Genomic DNA, 16,066 nt, shown 5'->3' on the forward strand with positions numbered 1-16,066 from the left:
CATTCACTAATGCAAAACAGAGCTAGTAATGCATTCTCAGTTGCAAATTGAATTATAATAGCCAAAAGCCAAATCATAGTAACATTACTCTGTTTTTTTTTTCTAACCCATATTAACACAGAATTTTCTTCAAATTTGTATCATCACTTTCTTTGTTTGGAGCCAATCTATGTTTATTTTTTTTTATTTTCAATCAGAATCAAACTTTTACAAAAGCATCATTTGCAAATCAGTTAGCTTCAGCTGTTTACAGCATTTGCTCACTTTTGTCTCACTATTTGTATCAGGACGGTTTCACAGAAATCACAATATCATTCATATCTCAGTCCCTAAATTACACAGACATCTCTCATAGCTGCCTGCACATTCAAATCTTTTATAAACTCTGTTATAAACATATGGAAATCTATTCTTCAATATCCTTGTTTTCCTAACATTAATACAATAAAGCACATTCACATCATAATTAACACTGACATATACTTTTCCCATTCTGCTTAATGAAACATTCCTCATGTTAATCCCTGTTAATCATACTCAATGCCTTATTTTTTTTTATTTTTTTTCTAAAACTCACTTTTCATACCATTTCAACTTAATTTGACTTAACAGGCGTTCATAAATAGTTCCATGAATTCTATCAATCCCTACATTCCATGTTTCCTTCTATCTTCAATCTTTCCCTACATTCCATGTTTCCTTCTTACATCTGTTCTCTTTATCTGCAATCCAACAATCACTGTTTTGTGATTTCCATCAGAAAAAAACATTCTATTTTCTTTCTATCTTTCCCTACATTTCAGTTTCTTTCTACATCTGTTCTCTTTTCCTTCAATCCAACAATTCAGTTCAACAACTCTCAACAACATTCTATTTTACTATCCTTTGCTACTTTTCAGTTCCTTCTCTTTCATCTTCAATTCAACAATTCTTCTTTTATTCTACCTGCTTCTTCAGTTCAACAATTCTGTCTGTTCACAGTTTTACACAGATGCTGAACACAACTATAAAAAGCCTTTTGTTAAACAAATATCTGTTCTCCCAATTTCTTGCATGCATTTTCTGGCCATAATTTCTTCTTTTTAACAAAAACTGGTGTGTAAAAATTATCTAGCTTACTGTTAGATGATCCCATCTTTGGCTGAATCTCCTCTCTTGGATTTTTATTTTCGACGCGCGTCTTATTAATCTGCCGAACGTCTTCGACAGATCTGACTTCTTAACCCAAAATCAGACAGGTTTTAGCAAATATGCTCTGTATTCAGTTGTGACTCTTCCGTTCACTTACTTAATCAGCTGTGGCTCTTCCGTCCACCTACGAGCTAGTTTTCAGAAAATTGACTTGACTTCCTCAGGTCAATTTCCCGCTTAAAAAAAAACTCTGCTCGCACCAAAGAAACAGTCTCAGCCAATATGGTTCACTCACAGTTAGCCTATCAATCCTACACCCAACAAAAGAGAAGAAAAATAATAATTTGGCTGTCTTTTTTTACCTGAGCTGAGATGCACTGCCACGGATTCTTTCTGATCCCGGTGAGGATTCTTCTCTGGCCCTGAAATCAGGAGTTGTCTCTCTCTCTCGTAACCTGTTGAGCTCTATTTCTCAAACCGTCGAGGTATGAGACCAGTACCTGGTACTGGGGCGATTCACTCCGTCAAATCCGTCTCAGGACCAGGAGAAGAATTTTCCTCACGGAATCCTCACTTCTGACACCAAATTGTTGTGGCAAAAACAATTACTAAACTCAGCATTCCCAGGCAAAGAGACGTCAAGATCCAAATTGTATTTAAAAAGAAAAGTAATTTATTCATGCAAGAAAAATGGTTCCCTGACCCCAGCCTTGCAGCCAGGCTGCAGGCCAGAGTCAGAGACAGACAGAATACTCGCACTTCTCCTCAAGAGAGCTTGGCCTGCTACTTTATAATGCAAGGGGAAACCATCACCCCCATCGTTTATACAAGCAGGAACAGCTTCCCCCAGCATGGGAACTTAAAATACAGATCATTCTCGGCCTCACACCTCCATCTCCAGCTGAACCAACGTTACATCAGCAAAAACTCAGAATACAGACAGAGAACATACAGCATTAATCTGTTAAATCATTAGGAAAGATTAAAAATGCCATTACACAAGTAAATGCTGTTCTTTTTAACTTTCTATTCATCAAAGAATCCTGAAAATTTCTATTTAAAATTAACAACTGTTTTCAACATAAGACATAATAGCATAAAATAAGAAATATTTCTTGAGCGTCAAATCAGCATATTAGAATGATTTCTGAAGGATCATGTGGCACTGAAGACTGAAGTAATGATGCTGAAAATTTGATTTGAAGTAATAAATTACATTTCAAAATATATTGAAATAGAATACCATTTACAATGATATCGGGTAAACGTACCTATTAAGCTCACCAAAATCTACATTGAGACATTTCTAGTGCACAAGATATTGGTTTCAGTACAAGAAGTTACAAATTACATTTCAAAACATATTAAAATAGAAGATCATTTACAATGATCGGCCTCTTACTCTTATCTGTATGACCATTAATGACAGAGTATTTTAAGTTGTTTCCGCTGTTATAATGAGACAAAATCATTTGGCATTTTGTCAATTTGTGACGTTGAAATCCAGTGATGACATATGTGTGTCTTGGAAATGAGAGGCCTCAGGTGCTACTCGCTGTCTCCTCTTGGAAAGGTGAAGTAAGCTCTTTATCGCTCATATTCCTTGAAAAGGTGTAAAATTGAACTTTGTGCATCTGCCATTGTCACCGCATGTTAATGAACTCACAAATATTCCCCCATTGCATAATCAACATTATGTATAGTAGTTTAATGTACTAAAATGCTGTAAACTTTTTCTCACACAGTAATTTGTAAATTTTGGGTGAACAATGCACAACACAGATTGTCACTATCCACGATACATTTTGTTGCATTTTTGTATTGCAATATATTGTTACACCCCTAATATATAATAAAGAAGAAGTGTCCGGCCCCCAAGCGTCTCCACAACATAGAATCTAGTCCCCGTTAAAAAAGATTTGGACAGCCCTGTTCTAGATAAACATGACGGCTGTGCCTTCTTCCATTGAAGCAGAGAATCAGCTCCGACAAGCAAGAGAGAGAGAAGTCAAGACAGAATAATAGCAGGCGAGAGAAAACTCAGGTGAGACATATGTTCCGCCAATGAAATGGTTTATCCTCCACCCATGAAACAACAGGGTGAGACATTAGCATGATTGCTTTCACGTCAGTGCACTCAATACAGCCAGAGGTGGTGAGTTTGAGGACGGGCAGAGTTCTGACATGCCCGCTCACACACTCATGTTCTTTTATCCCTTGGAGGCAGTTGCAAACCGATTAGCCTTTTCTAGCGAGACCAACTCGTGGAATCATCAGTGCTGCTCATTAACCAAGCGATACTCGGTAGATCAATACTCCACGCAAGCCTAAGAAGAGACACTGAGCCTGATTTTTAACAACTCACTGCGTCTTCTGCTGCTCATAGACTACTGTAAAGCATCTTTCTCAGCTACTAACGTGTAACAACCACCTTTGTTATTTGCTTATAGTTTAAAGGGAACATATTTGAAGTGGAGGCAAATGATTCATGTTCAGGGCTATCTGTCTACTCTCATTCTCTCTCTCTGATTTATTTATTTATTTATGTTATGGTCATATTGATTATTTATTTATTTGTACACATCTGTTCAAAGGTTTGGGGATAGTAAGATAAAAAAAACCATAAAAATTATACTATTATAATTGTGTTTACTGTATGGCCTTTGATCTGTGTAATGCATCCTTGCTGAATAAAAGTATCAATATCTTTTTTTTTTTTTACTTGCTGACCCTAACATTTTGAAGTAGTCTAGATTTTTTATTTTATGTTTAATATAATAAATGTATAACTATTATTTCATTTTTTTAGTACTATATACATTCTTTAATATTAGACAAAAAGTAAAAAGTAAAGATTCTTTGTAAAGAAATAAAATAGTATGTTTAGTTTGACTTCTTGAGGTTGACAATCCATATTCTGTAAAAGTTATGCATCCCCAATTCACTTTCTCTTGAAAAAAAAAACACATTCAGTTTTTTAAAGTTGCTGTCTTATTTTGTACCCTATTTGTGGAGAGTGCCCATTATCTTTTCCCAGGGAATAGCTACAGAAGCTGGCATGGCGTTAAAAACAAACAAGCAACCAAACAATTTTTTTATTTCCATTCCACCAAATACTATCCTTTTGATAGTTTTATGCTTTCTTTTCTTCCTTTTGAGAGTCCTGTGTGTGATTTGCTTCACAGTAAAGGATTGTAATCAGCATGTCAAAAAACGCCTACTGTTCTCTCACTCAAAACTCAAATGGAGAGTTTGATACTAGAGGTTTCATGCTCATATTTTGAGCAGCCACAAGTCTCTTGACACTTCCCACATTGTCCTGCCTCTCACACCTGTGACCCCAGTAACATTTCATGGCTTGCACGGCATTGATTTCACAGCTTGCACAGTATTTATTCAGTGCATGATTGCAAGAGTGCAACAGATTTTCATGGGAAAGGTGAAAATAACTCCTTTTAAATATTTGTTTTTTTATCTTTTTACTTTGAGTATATTTTGAGATATATAGACCAGCACATATTGACATTTTTCACTCATAGCTCAAAGCCAGAATGACAAGCCAATTTTTCCTTTGAGCCTCTCTTTCTGTCATATTCTTGCATGCATTCCTAGCACACGTGCCGGAGCAAAGGTCATCTATTGTATGGGCTCATAAAAACGAGCAGATCAGGGCTGAATCGAGGCCTAATTTATCCTACAGCCTCAAACGGCTAACCTGACACTAAATACATCTGACAACCTTCCAGACACTGCCGCATTGCTGCTCGACATCGAGTGCCTTTTCCATTAAGACAAAATATAGCTCTGTACTTACCTCATGACCTAAGCTGTAATAGTTCTCACTAAACATCCATCCACTGTTCATCTACTGCTATCATGATGCATACCGATTTATCTTGGCTCGCTCTTGATAGCCACTATACCTATACCATAAAATATACACCCACATGTACACTCAACCTCTTCATTCTCATAAGAAGCTAAATCAAATTTATACCCAACCTCAGGCGCCCATCCCCAATCGCACTTGCAGCTCACCAAGAGTCTATTATAGCTCTTGACTCAGCACTCTAAAGTGCTGAGAGGATTCAGCTCCGCTCTTTCTGGCTGCTCTTTTGCTGGAGTTCTGTTGACTCCTACAGATGCAGATTTTGCAATTAAATAGCAAGGACTGAGCAGTCATACAGTACAAGATCAGAAGTGGTCATGGTCCATTATTGAGACAAGTATTATTATTGCTCATATTTGGAGTTACGGGTTTGTTCTAAAGCCCTACGCCTGAAGTGCTTCTGATCAAGACTGATCATGGTCAACAGAAAGTCTAGTTTAGCTGAACACGGTGCATAAAAACAGAAGCATATCCCAGGCTTGAGTTTAAACATCTCGCTATATATATATAGCCTACCCCACTTTGGGCCAGTAAGCAACCACCCAGAAACTAACTAGAACACCCTAGCTAGCTACCCCACAGCAATACGCCTCAATGGCTATGCAACCACTCATCATTGTGGCAAGTTTTGCAGAGGCAAGCGCCACTTGCATTTTTTTAAGCAAATGTAAATATTTAGTTTTATTTATTATTTTATTATTTTACATCATCTCTGTCTGAGATCTGTCTGCCTTAAAGTTGAGTAAGATGTAATGAAACTTGAGTGAGTTGCTATGGCTTGATTTCAGTTTCCATTTGGGGGTTTCATGTTCGAAGACCTTACTCATGCAGAGACAATAGCCTAAGTGTAATGAGTGTGTGTGTCTGTGTTTAGTAATTCATGGCATTTGTTTTAAATGTATGTATTTTTACACACACACACACACACACACACTCACACACACAAATATTACGGTAATGTAATAATTGCAAAAATGCAAGTTCCATGCTTTAGTCCATGCACTATATTAACTTGTTTTAAGTTCACTTAAATTTAAAAATATATATATTTTTAAAAGCCTTTTAAATGTTAAGAATTATGGCTTTCAATTGTACTGTAATGTTGAATTAGCCTGGTCCTACCAGACTCTCGTACATTTCATTTGTACATAGATTCTTGCCTCTCTCCATTGACAAACGTTAACTGTCTTGTAGGCAGGTACTCTGTTGAAGTTTAAACCTATTGGATCTGCCCAGAGCCACTCTGGATCTGCCATAACCAATCGCTAACGTATGGTCGTTACGTAACTTCAACTCAAACTAGCACACGACCTCGACATCATCGTTCTCAGCCACTCCCTCTGTTCGCTGATTGGACCGGTAAAAAATTTACCAGAGGAATCCCAAGAATAGACCACAAACCCAGATGTAGGAAGGAAATGAAGGAAACTGAAGGAAAATGAAAATTGAGCGGAAGTATGTAGGAGGGCGGAGCCAGGCTAATGTTGAATGGCTTTAATTACTAATTTCATCCCTAGAAATGGAGAAAAATCCATTTGACATCAGTAGCATTATTGGCAACTAATACTGGCCTTCATTTATAGTACTTAAAATAATGCCATTATACAAATATTTTAAATGTACAGTCTTTGTTGTTTTTACATTTTATACAAAATATAATATACAGTTTAATGTAAGGTGCGATTAATTACATAAAAGTGTGATTGAAAACACTAATAAATGGTGTTTAAAAGTTCAGTAATTAGTAATTAATCAGTTATAAAAAATAAAAAAAATAAAAAAGATGTTTCTTCTGCTTACCAAGGATGAATTTATTTGATCCAAAATGCAGCAATATTGTGAAATATTTTTACAATTTAAAATAACATTTGTTAAATAACTAATAATATTTGAATATATTTGTATTATATAATTATTTCGGTGATGGCAAAGCATCATTACTCCAGTCTTCAGTGTCACATGATCCTTCAGAAATCATTCTAATATGCTGATTTGTTGTTCAAGAAACATTTATTATTATTATCGATGTTGAATATAGCTCAAGTATCCAGTGTGGTTTAAACCTACAAATAGACACAAGCTAATACACATAGAGAGAGGAGACCAGATTGCCTTAACAGGTGTTGCCTGCCTAATGTGACACTTATTGAATATAAAACTGATGAAAGAGACAAACCAAAGCTTTTCCCTCCTAATTGCACTCCCACCCCCTGTTCGAACAGACCCCGTCTTTTGCATAATTATTTTTTATATACACACATTCACAGGTCTCTGAGAATGTTTCTGTTCTTTCCGAGCAGGTGTGACCTTTTCTCTGATCTGTGATAGCCGCAAGCGGCCACACATTTTACATAGTGTCTCAGCATGCTAAAGCACACACACACAAACAATGAGTGCAACTTTGTTGCAAACATGCAAGGTTCTTGCACAACTTTCACACTTCGGCCACAGTTTAACACTATAGGGATTTCTAAACCTTACACAAATTGTTTACAACCTAGTTTTTAAGATGTAGGATGACACAATGTTCTATCTAAAGCCATTTGATCACATTATGCCATGCCTCAGCTCAGATATAGATATATACAGTGCTAAAAACTGCAAAAGTCTTAGGCACGTTATTTTCACCCCAAAGAAAATGGTTTTAAGCCAATAGGAACTGATAGGAAATATCGGTTCACATTTTCAAACATTCCTTTTGCCATTATTATTAATCCAGTGAGATGATTGTATGCATAAGGAGGCTGGCAACAGCCTGTATGCTCCATAGAGATCTGATCTCACCATCATTGAGTCTTCATCTATGATTACCTGAAGAAACAGAAAAAACTGAGACAGACTAAATCCAGAAGTACTGACAACGTCTCCAAGACACTTGAAGAAACCTTCCTGCAAAGCTACAGTACTGTGAAAAGTTTTAGGCACTTGTGTAAAAATGCTTGTGAACCATTATCAATTAATTACGGTTAACTTAATCAAATCAATATTTGGTGTGACCACCCTTGCGTTTAAAACAGCTTTTGTCATGGTACACTTGCACTTACCTTGTATTTCAGGTAGCTTTGGAGGTTGGTTTCTGATTGGCCGTCAATGTTTTTATCATTCATCAGCTTGAATAAAATCGTTCTGATAGTGATTGCAACGATATATCTGTGCTGTTATCGTTATAGTTGTGGTAGGATTGCTATTGTTTTATGTGTACAACGAACAGGCCTTAAGTCAGGTACATGGGGTGTTTTAGTTCAGGGGCAGAATGGAGTGCTCAACAAAGCATCTTATAGCATCTTTAATATTTTTTATTAAGTAGTTGGCCTAGTTATTTTTTGTTTGCTTATCACATTTTGAGAGTGTTTCATTTTATTTTTTATTTTCGTTGAATAACAAGTAATAGTTCACACCAAAATGAAAATCCTTCCATTTACAAACCCTCGTGTCTTTTTTGGTTACCATTGACTTCCATTTATGTGGAAAAAAATAAATGTTAAAATATTTATTTTATATTCCTCAGGAGAAAGTCATACAATTTTGGAATGGCATGAAGGGGGAGTAAATAATGACATTTTCATTTCCGCATTGCGTTTAGCTGTTTTTTGCAAAATAATTTAGCAAGACAAAAAAAGATTGCATGGCCACTGTGGTCTTCCATAGCTTTTTTTTAGCTTTCCAAACTTTTTTGAGTCTGACTAGTGTGCATATTATTGTCTGCATGGGATCAGCATCAGAAGAGCACGGCCTTGCACTTGCAGCTTAGAGAGAACGCTGATCAGAATTTAAGAGTTCAAGATGCGAGTTTACTCACGGCTAAATTTAAGCCTATACATTTGCATATGATTGATTAGGATTTGACTATGAAAACAAGATAAACGCAGCTTCCTGCAATGCGGTAAGAGTTTACCAAGCGGCAAGCATGCCTTCTGACCTGGCCAAGTTTATTCAATGCCTCCATGAGACTTCCACAGAAACTAATGTGGAAGAGTAAAAAAGTAACAGCTTGGGCTGGTGTTTTACAAGCAGTTTTGGACATCTGGTAGTGATGATTGCGGAGATAAGCTGCATCCGAAAGCTTAAAAATGCTTTTTTAATAAATGTTATAAAATATAAATATTTTTTTTAAAAGTACATTATGGTAAATACTTTGATTGTTACTTATAGCTGCTGCATTTCAGCTGTAAATTATGTATGAATTTTAGCTAGATTATGTTCAGTACCTGTCTAGCGATGTATATTATGCATCTAAATAATTAAATAACAGTTTGTTTTTTCAAAACATCTATCGAATGTCATTGTGTAGTGATTTATGTTTTGCACTTCAGAACTTCCATTAAGGGAACGTAGTGAGTTTCGATGCTCCCTGGTTTTCACTGTGCATTGTGGGACTTTTTAGGGAGCAAACGTTTCAGTTTTAACATTAGTTAACATGAACTAAGAATTAACAATACTTCTAAAGCATTTATTAATCTTAGTTCATTTGAAAAAAAATTATTTGTTTATTAGTTAATGCATTGTGAACTAACATGTAAATGTATTTTTCTTAACTAAAATTAACAAGATTAATAAATGCTGTACAGAATATATTGCTCACTGTTAGTTCATGAGACCTTATTGTAAAGTTAATTTATGAATTGTTATATTTAATGGGCTAAATTGTGTGATAAATCTCTGTTTCTATATTTAATATTGAAAAATGAGCGTAATTGTGATTATATTAGATGTGTATTTTATTCCAGGTCTAGAATTGGGAACCACTGATATTAAATAATTAAATTTCTAAATTGTATAAATGTACATTTTGTCTCCAAGTTGTTCATGTTAGAAAACTAGTAGTCCACTTTCTTGTTGGTTGTTCTAAGCAAAAGCACAGCTGTCCTCTGAGATCTTTTTGAGTAGGGAAAAATCTTCCATCTTGCGTCATCCTTCTTGGAGTGACCTTGAAATTTATTGTGTCAAATTTCTAGAGCTGAAATCTCAGGATCTAATATGAAAGATCAAGTCCACGTACATTTCACTTGTAACCCTAGTAGTCCGATGTGAACACAAAAAGAACCAGAGCAGATTGTCACCTTTTGTTTTTGTGTTTGTATGTGATGGCCCAGTGAACCTGCTCACATTTAAGCCCCATGGGTTGTACTGCTCTAGATACTGCACAAAACGTGAGGCATGTGCATCAGACCACACCTGAATATGACATGCTTGTTTTTCATCTTTCTGAATGATTAAAGCATTCACCTTCTACCTGAATGGAGAGCTTACAGGTTATCAGTGATTCCCACAGGACACTGGATCTGTACAGGAGTCAGGCTGCATAATGCTATGTGAAGTCAGTGGGAGTGGTCCATAGAATTGTAGAGCTCCCACAATGTACCTCTACTGGAATGAAAAGAGCTGACATTTTGCACATCAGTACGGGAAAGGAAATTATGGAGTCTATTATCCTTACTGTGTGTGGTGTGTGTGAGTGAGAGGGAGATAAAAAAAAGATAAATCTTTAACAGCGGAACATGATCGCCATTTCTCTGCAATAACAGAGAAATGACAATAAAACATAATTGTCAAAAAAAATCGACTGAAGATTTAGGAAGGAACCAACAGGAAAAAAATGAAGAAAGATCAATACACTACTGTATTGTGATAGTCTATCATCACAACATTGAATCGATAAGCATTTATAATCATTGTTAGTTTGCATTTTAAAGGAGTAGTTCACCCACATATGAAAACACTGCCATCCTTTGTTTACTCTCATGCTGTTCCAACCCTGTATGACTGACTTTATTCTGAGGAATACAAAAGGAGAAATGTTGAAAAAATTACCGTTGACATCACAACGGAAGAGAAAAAAGTCATAAATGTATGGAATGACATAATGGTTAGTAAATGATCACAGAATGTTAATTTTGGGGTAAATTGTTTATTAAGAGTTTATTTCCAGCACCATCAAGAAAAATAATTGCATTTAAAGTTTGTAGAGAGTGCAATGAACTTTTTCATATCAATGTTGAAAATGAAAATCATATTGATGTCAGAATCCAACGTCGGATTGACTTTAATCTCCAATGTTGGACAGAAGTTGTATTGTGGTTGAAAATGATAATCGTGTTGACGTCAGAAACCAACATCAGTCGGGTTCTGACGTCAACTCGACTTTCATTTCCAACCAAAATGCAACCCCTGCAACCAAAATCATCCCCTAGCTGACATTACTAGTTACTACTTTCTACTCAATGACCTTGACAGAAATGTAGTGGAGTAAAAAGTACGATATTTGTCTTTCAAATGTAGTGAAGTTAAAGTAAAATGTTTCCAGAAAAAAAAAAAGTACAGATAATCAAAGTGTACTTAAGTACAGTACTCAAGTAAATGTACTTTGTTACTGTCCACCTCTGCGTGTCACACTGAGGAGTTTCCGATGTATAAAAATCCTAATGACTAGTGAAAGTCAACATAGCATGACTATATACATGGCTGCTCAGCTAGATCAAGTGCATGAACTGACTGGTTTTTTGCACCGTCAACATGAACAAGCTGATATTAGGACTGGCTTTCAGCTACAATATGGTACATATTGATGCAGGTCATTGCAATGCAATTTGATTGTGATTTGAAACTGCCAAATTCACGAAGTAATTAGCCATATTTTAAAATGTATGAAATGTTTAATAGGAAGCCAATGCATTGTTAACAGAACCGGGCTGATATGGTCATACTTCCTGGTTCTAGTAAGAACTCCAGCGGCTGAATTTTGGAACTGAGTTTTTTTTATTAAGCGTGCAGGGCAACCACCCAGTAAAGCAGACCTGGGCATTGTACGGCCCCCGGGCCACATCAGGCCCTCTGGCTATCCTTGACCGGCCCACGTAATGTAATTGGTAAATAAAAGCTGGAGTCCGTAATTTTTTTTTATTTTCTCAATATATAAAAAATTAGATATTGAGTGTGTACATCATGAATCAATGTTCCAAACCGTGTTTGTGTCTTATCCTGAATCACTATGGTACACCTATAATCAGTGTTTATATTCGGACTATTTTAGGCCGGTCGAGTCGGCACCGCTGCAGAGTAACACTGTCCCTGAGTGACTCGTCATAGACATGAGAGAAGTAGTTCCGGCTGCAATGTTCTTCCGCAATACGCATGCAGTTCTGTTTAATAACCGCTAGAGTGCCTAAAGTTATGGACTGCTGTCAAGGCAACTGATTTTGTTTATTTTATTTACGTCAGTCACAGTGTGTGTGACATGCACCTTCACTCAACTGTATTCGCGCTCATGCAGGACAGCGTTCAAGAAATGCGAGTTTACCGTTAGCCCTTAAATATGTCAGCTAAAAAAAGAAAGTTTTTGTGAACGTTAATTAAATAGTTATATAATTGTGTGTTGTGTTAATTTAATTAATTTCATTTACTGTTTTTCTTTTTTGAGAGAGATGTAATATATTGGGCAGAACTGAGTCCGGCCCTCTATAACCGCCCCAGTTTCTCATGTGGCCCCTTGGGCAAATTAATTGCCCACCCCTGCAGTAAAGCATTACAATAATCTAGCCTTGAGGTTATGAACCCATGAGCTAACTTTTCTGAATTTGTCACTGAGAGCATATGTCGTAATTTTAAATATATTTTTAAATGTGGTTTTACAGATATTAGAAATATGTCTTTCAAATGAAAGATTGGTATCAAAGATCACACCCCGGTTCATAACTGATGACGAAGACTTGACAGAGCAGCCATCAAGTGTTAGGAAATTACTAGTCATCCAATTTTTTATATTAATCCTAATCCATATCTATCCTAATGACAATCATAACTTCTGGAAGCATCTCTTTCAGTAGCATAGTCGGTATAGGGTCTAACATACGTTGTTGATTTTGATGATTTAACAAGTTTAGACAATACTTCCTCTCATATTGCAAAGAATGAATGGAATTGTTCCTCTATTCCTGTGCTATACTGTAGTAGACGGTTGCATGGTTATAATTTTCTCTCTATTAGTATCAATCTTCCAAGTAAAAAAATGTATAAAGTCATTACTACTGTGTTGTTTGGAAATATCTGAATTTGAAGCTTTATTTCTCATTAATTTAGCCACTGTATCAAATAAATACCTAGGGGTTGTGTTTGTTCTCTTCTATGAGAGTCGAATAAGCAGATCTAGCCGTTTTTAAGGCCTTTCTGTATGCAGTAACACTTTCCTTCCACGAAATGCCTCTAGTTTTGTTTTCTTCCAGCTGCGCTCTATTTTTCAGGCTGCTTTCTTGAGGGCCCGAGTATGCTTGTTATACCACGCCGTCTGACTATTTTCCTTAATCTTTTTTAAGCGCAAAGGTGCGCAACTGTGTCTGAATTGCTGGAAAAAAGAGAGTCAATAGTTTCTGTTGCAACATCGAGCTATCTGGTATGCCGAGGAGTAGAAACTGATCAAGAAGATCAGAAGAACTGATCAAGAAGACAACGCAATATTTAGTGGTACAAGTGATAGTTCTAACATATTTGTAACAGGGAGTTTGTTTTGCTGCCCTGGCCTCGGTTTGGAACAAGAAGGGGAAGAAAGATACTTGAAACCCTGCAGAAATCCACCCTAACCTGAACAGGCTGTTGTTCAGCCCTGCACGCTTTTATAAATGCAGGCATTAATTATGGATTTATTGCTGTCCTTGTCTGTGCGCTGCTGTGTCACTATGCAGATCTCAATTATTCATGAGCTGTAGAAGGGGGGTAAAGGGTGGTGCACTCATGCGGGACGGTGCAGTTTACAGATTATTTCTCTTTCAGCACCAAATCGTCTGGTTCGCTGTATTGCAGTATTTTAATCATTTGCTCCAAAATTCTCATTTAAAACTAAGACTCTCACACTCTGTGATATACGTTTGTATATTAAACTGGCAATCTTAGCTTCAGCCCAGAGTGTACGGAGTTAATTACAAGTTGAAATAAGTAGAATGTCATGCTGAAGAGGCACTTAATACAGTGTAGTAAAGAGATATGTCGTCCTGCATTGCACTCTTCTGCCCTGGAGAAATGATGTGTCATTCATTCGCAACACAATCACAACCATTTACAAAATATTGGATGTTTAAAATCGAGTTTTGAAGAGAAGAATTTTGAACCAACTGCATTTTACTAAGGAACTATTAGCTTTTTTTTGCTTCTGTATCTTTAAAACTTTAAAACTAAAAGATGTATGACATAATATACTTGTATAAATAAAAAGTATAATATCCATGTAATTGTATAAAGTGTAAGTGTGTGTGTGGGGGGGGGGAGCTTTTATTCAGCATTTAATTAATCAAAAGCAATATTAAACACTTTTACAATGTTGCAAAATTATTTTTCTTGATCTTTCTATCCTGATTGGATCACGATTTCCACAAGGTACAACTGTTTTCAACATTGATAATGATAAGAAATAATTCTTGAGTGGAAAATGTGTATATTAGAATGATTTATGAAGGATCATGTGACACTAAAGACTCAAGAAATGATGCTGAAAATTCAGCTTTTCCATCACAGGTATGAATCAAATTTTAAAATATTAAAATTTTAAATAACTTTTTAAAATATATTTCACTATATTACTGTTTTTTTTACTGTATTTTGATTACTTAAATGCAACCATGGTGATCATAAAATACTTATTTTAATTTAAAAAAAATTATAGCTTTTCGATTAGACTTTTTGAGTATGTCTACACATTGTACTGGTAATTTAAAAGAGCAAGGAAAAGCTTTAATGAGTAGGATAGCAGTTCATGCATTATATTTTAATCTAATGTCAGTGTATGCCAGCAGGAGTGTGGGTAAATCCCAGTGTTTAGTGTGTAGTAGTGCCCCATGTGCGCACACCGTTGACTGCAGTAGTGATGTGCATAAATAGCTGCGGGTCTGCTGTACTGAGACACTAGCAGAAGGTCACTCTATTGATTCAGTCCCGCACTGCGGCCTTTGATTACTGGGTCTGACACACCACCGCAATCTATAATGCATTGTATATGCTCTGTGCAGAAATCCATAATGACTCTCTATATTCCACCCTCATTCATAATGAAGGATAAGCAGTGCCTACGTTCCCCAATCTGTCAGATAGTCCCCATCCGTCAGCCACTTTTACATGCAGAGTGAGTGGCACATTATTTCAGCTCTGTAAATGGTTCACTTTTAAGATACGACCTAGGCTGCTCGTGGGTGTGCTGCGTGCATTAACTTGAGATTGTGATACAAGTGTAATTTGACTGTGATTGTTCATTTAAGTCAATAAATGAATGACAAGCATTCACAAGTTGAACTAAAGTCACAGAGTGAGTATGTGTGTGTGAGTGAAAAAATAAATTATATTTGACCAGAGTTTGCAGTCTGAATTGAATGCGATGAGATAAAAAAAAAGACTTCACTGGATTCACACGAAAACGAGACCAGTGTGACCAGTGTGTTCAATATGCATGGAATACAAGACTACTGCTTAACAGTACAGTGTACAATTAATATTGGCGGCTATTTTTTTTAATGATGTGTAACAGAATGCATTATGCAAACATTTCAAACAGTAACATGCAGCATTGTTGTCACATGACCTCATTACGTACATTTCATTTGCATTTTAAATCTTGTGTGAAAAACAATTAGCCTTCTATTTTGCCAGTCAAAAAAAAAAGAGTCAAGAAATGTTGTGGTATATTTTTAGATCTTTTATATTTTAGATATTATTTCTGTTCATTTGGGACATTATCGAACACAGACAATTCTTCATGCAGTTTTGTAATATTTATATAAAATGTATATAATTAATTTTAGAAATAGTTTTAATGTAAGATTTCATACCCCAAACCTATATTTAGTGTAAATTAATTCATTATGAATTGAAAAAATGGTTTAAAAAAACAACTAAAAAGCTTTTTCCATTCATTCATCCATCCATCCATCCATCCATCCATCCATCCTATAAATAAGAGATATCCAGGTGGTGTGCAATACATTTTCCTCTCTACTTCCTGTGAAGTGGTATATATATATCGATCGATGTGTACTTTTTTAATGGTTTTATATGCTCTGTACGATTACG

The 16,066-nt window shown here is 35.9% G+C and overlaps 1 protein-coding gene across 2 annotated transcripts in view; it reads left to right on the forward strand.

Moving 5' to 3' along the window:
- fut8a (fucosyltransferase 8a (alpha (1,6) fucosyltransferase)) overlaps positions 1–16,066 on the forward strand; it is a 93,419-nt gene that overhangs the window by 46,369 nt on the left and 30,984 nt on the right. The window lies entirely within an intron of this gene.

The sequence above is a fragment of the Phoxinus phoxinus genome, assembly GCF_949152265.1.
Source record: "Phoxinus phoxinus genome assembly, chromosome: 13".
Taxonomy (NCBI): domain Eukaryota; kingdom Metazoa; phylum Chordata; class Actinopteri; order Cypriniformes; family Leuciscidae; genus Phoxinus; species Phoxinus phoxinus.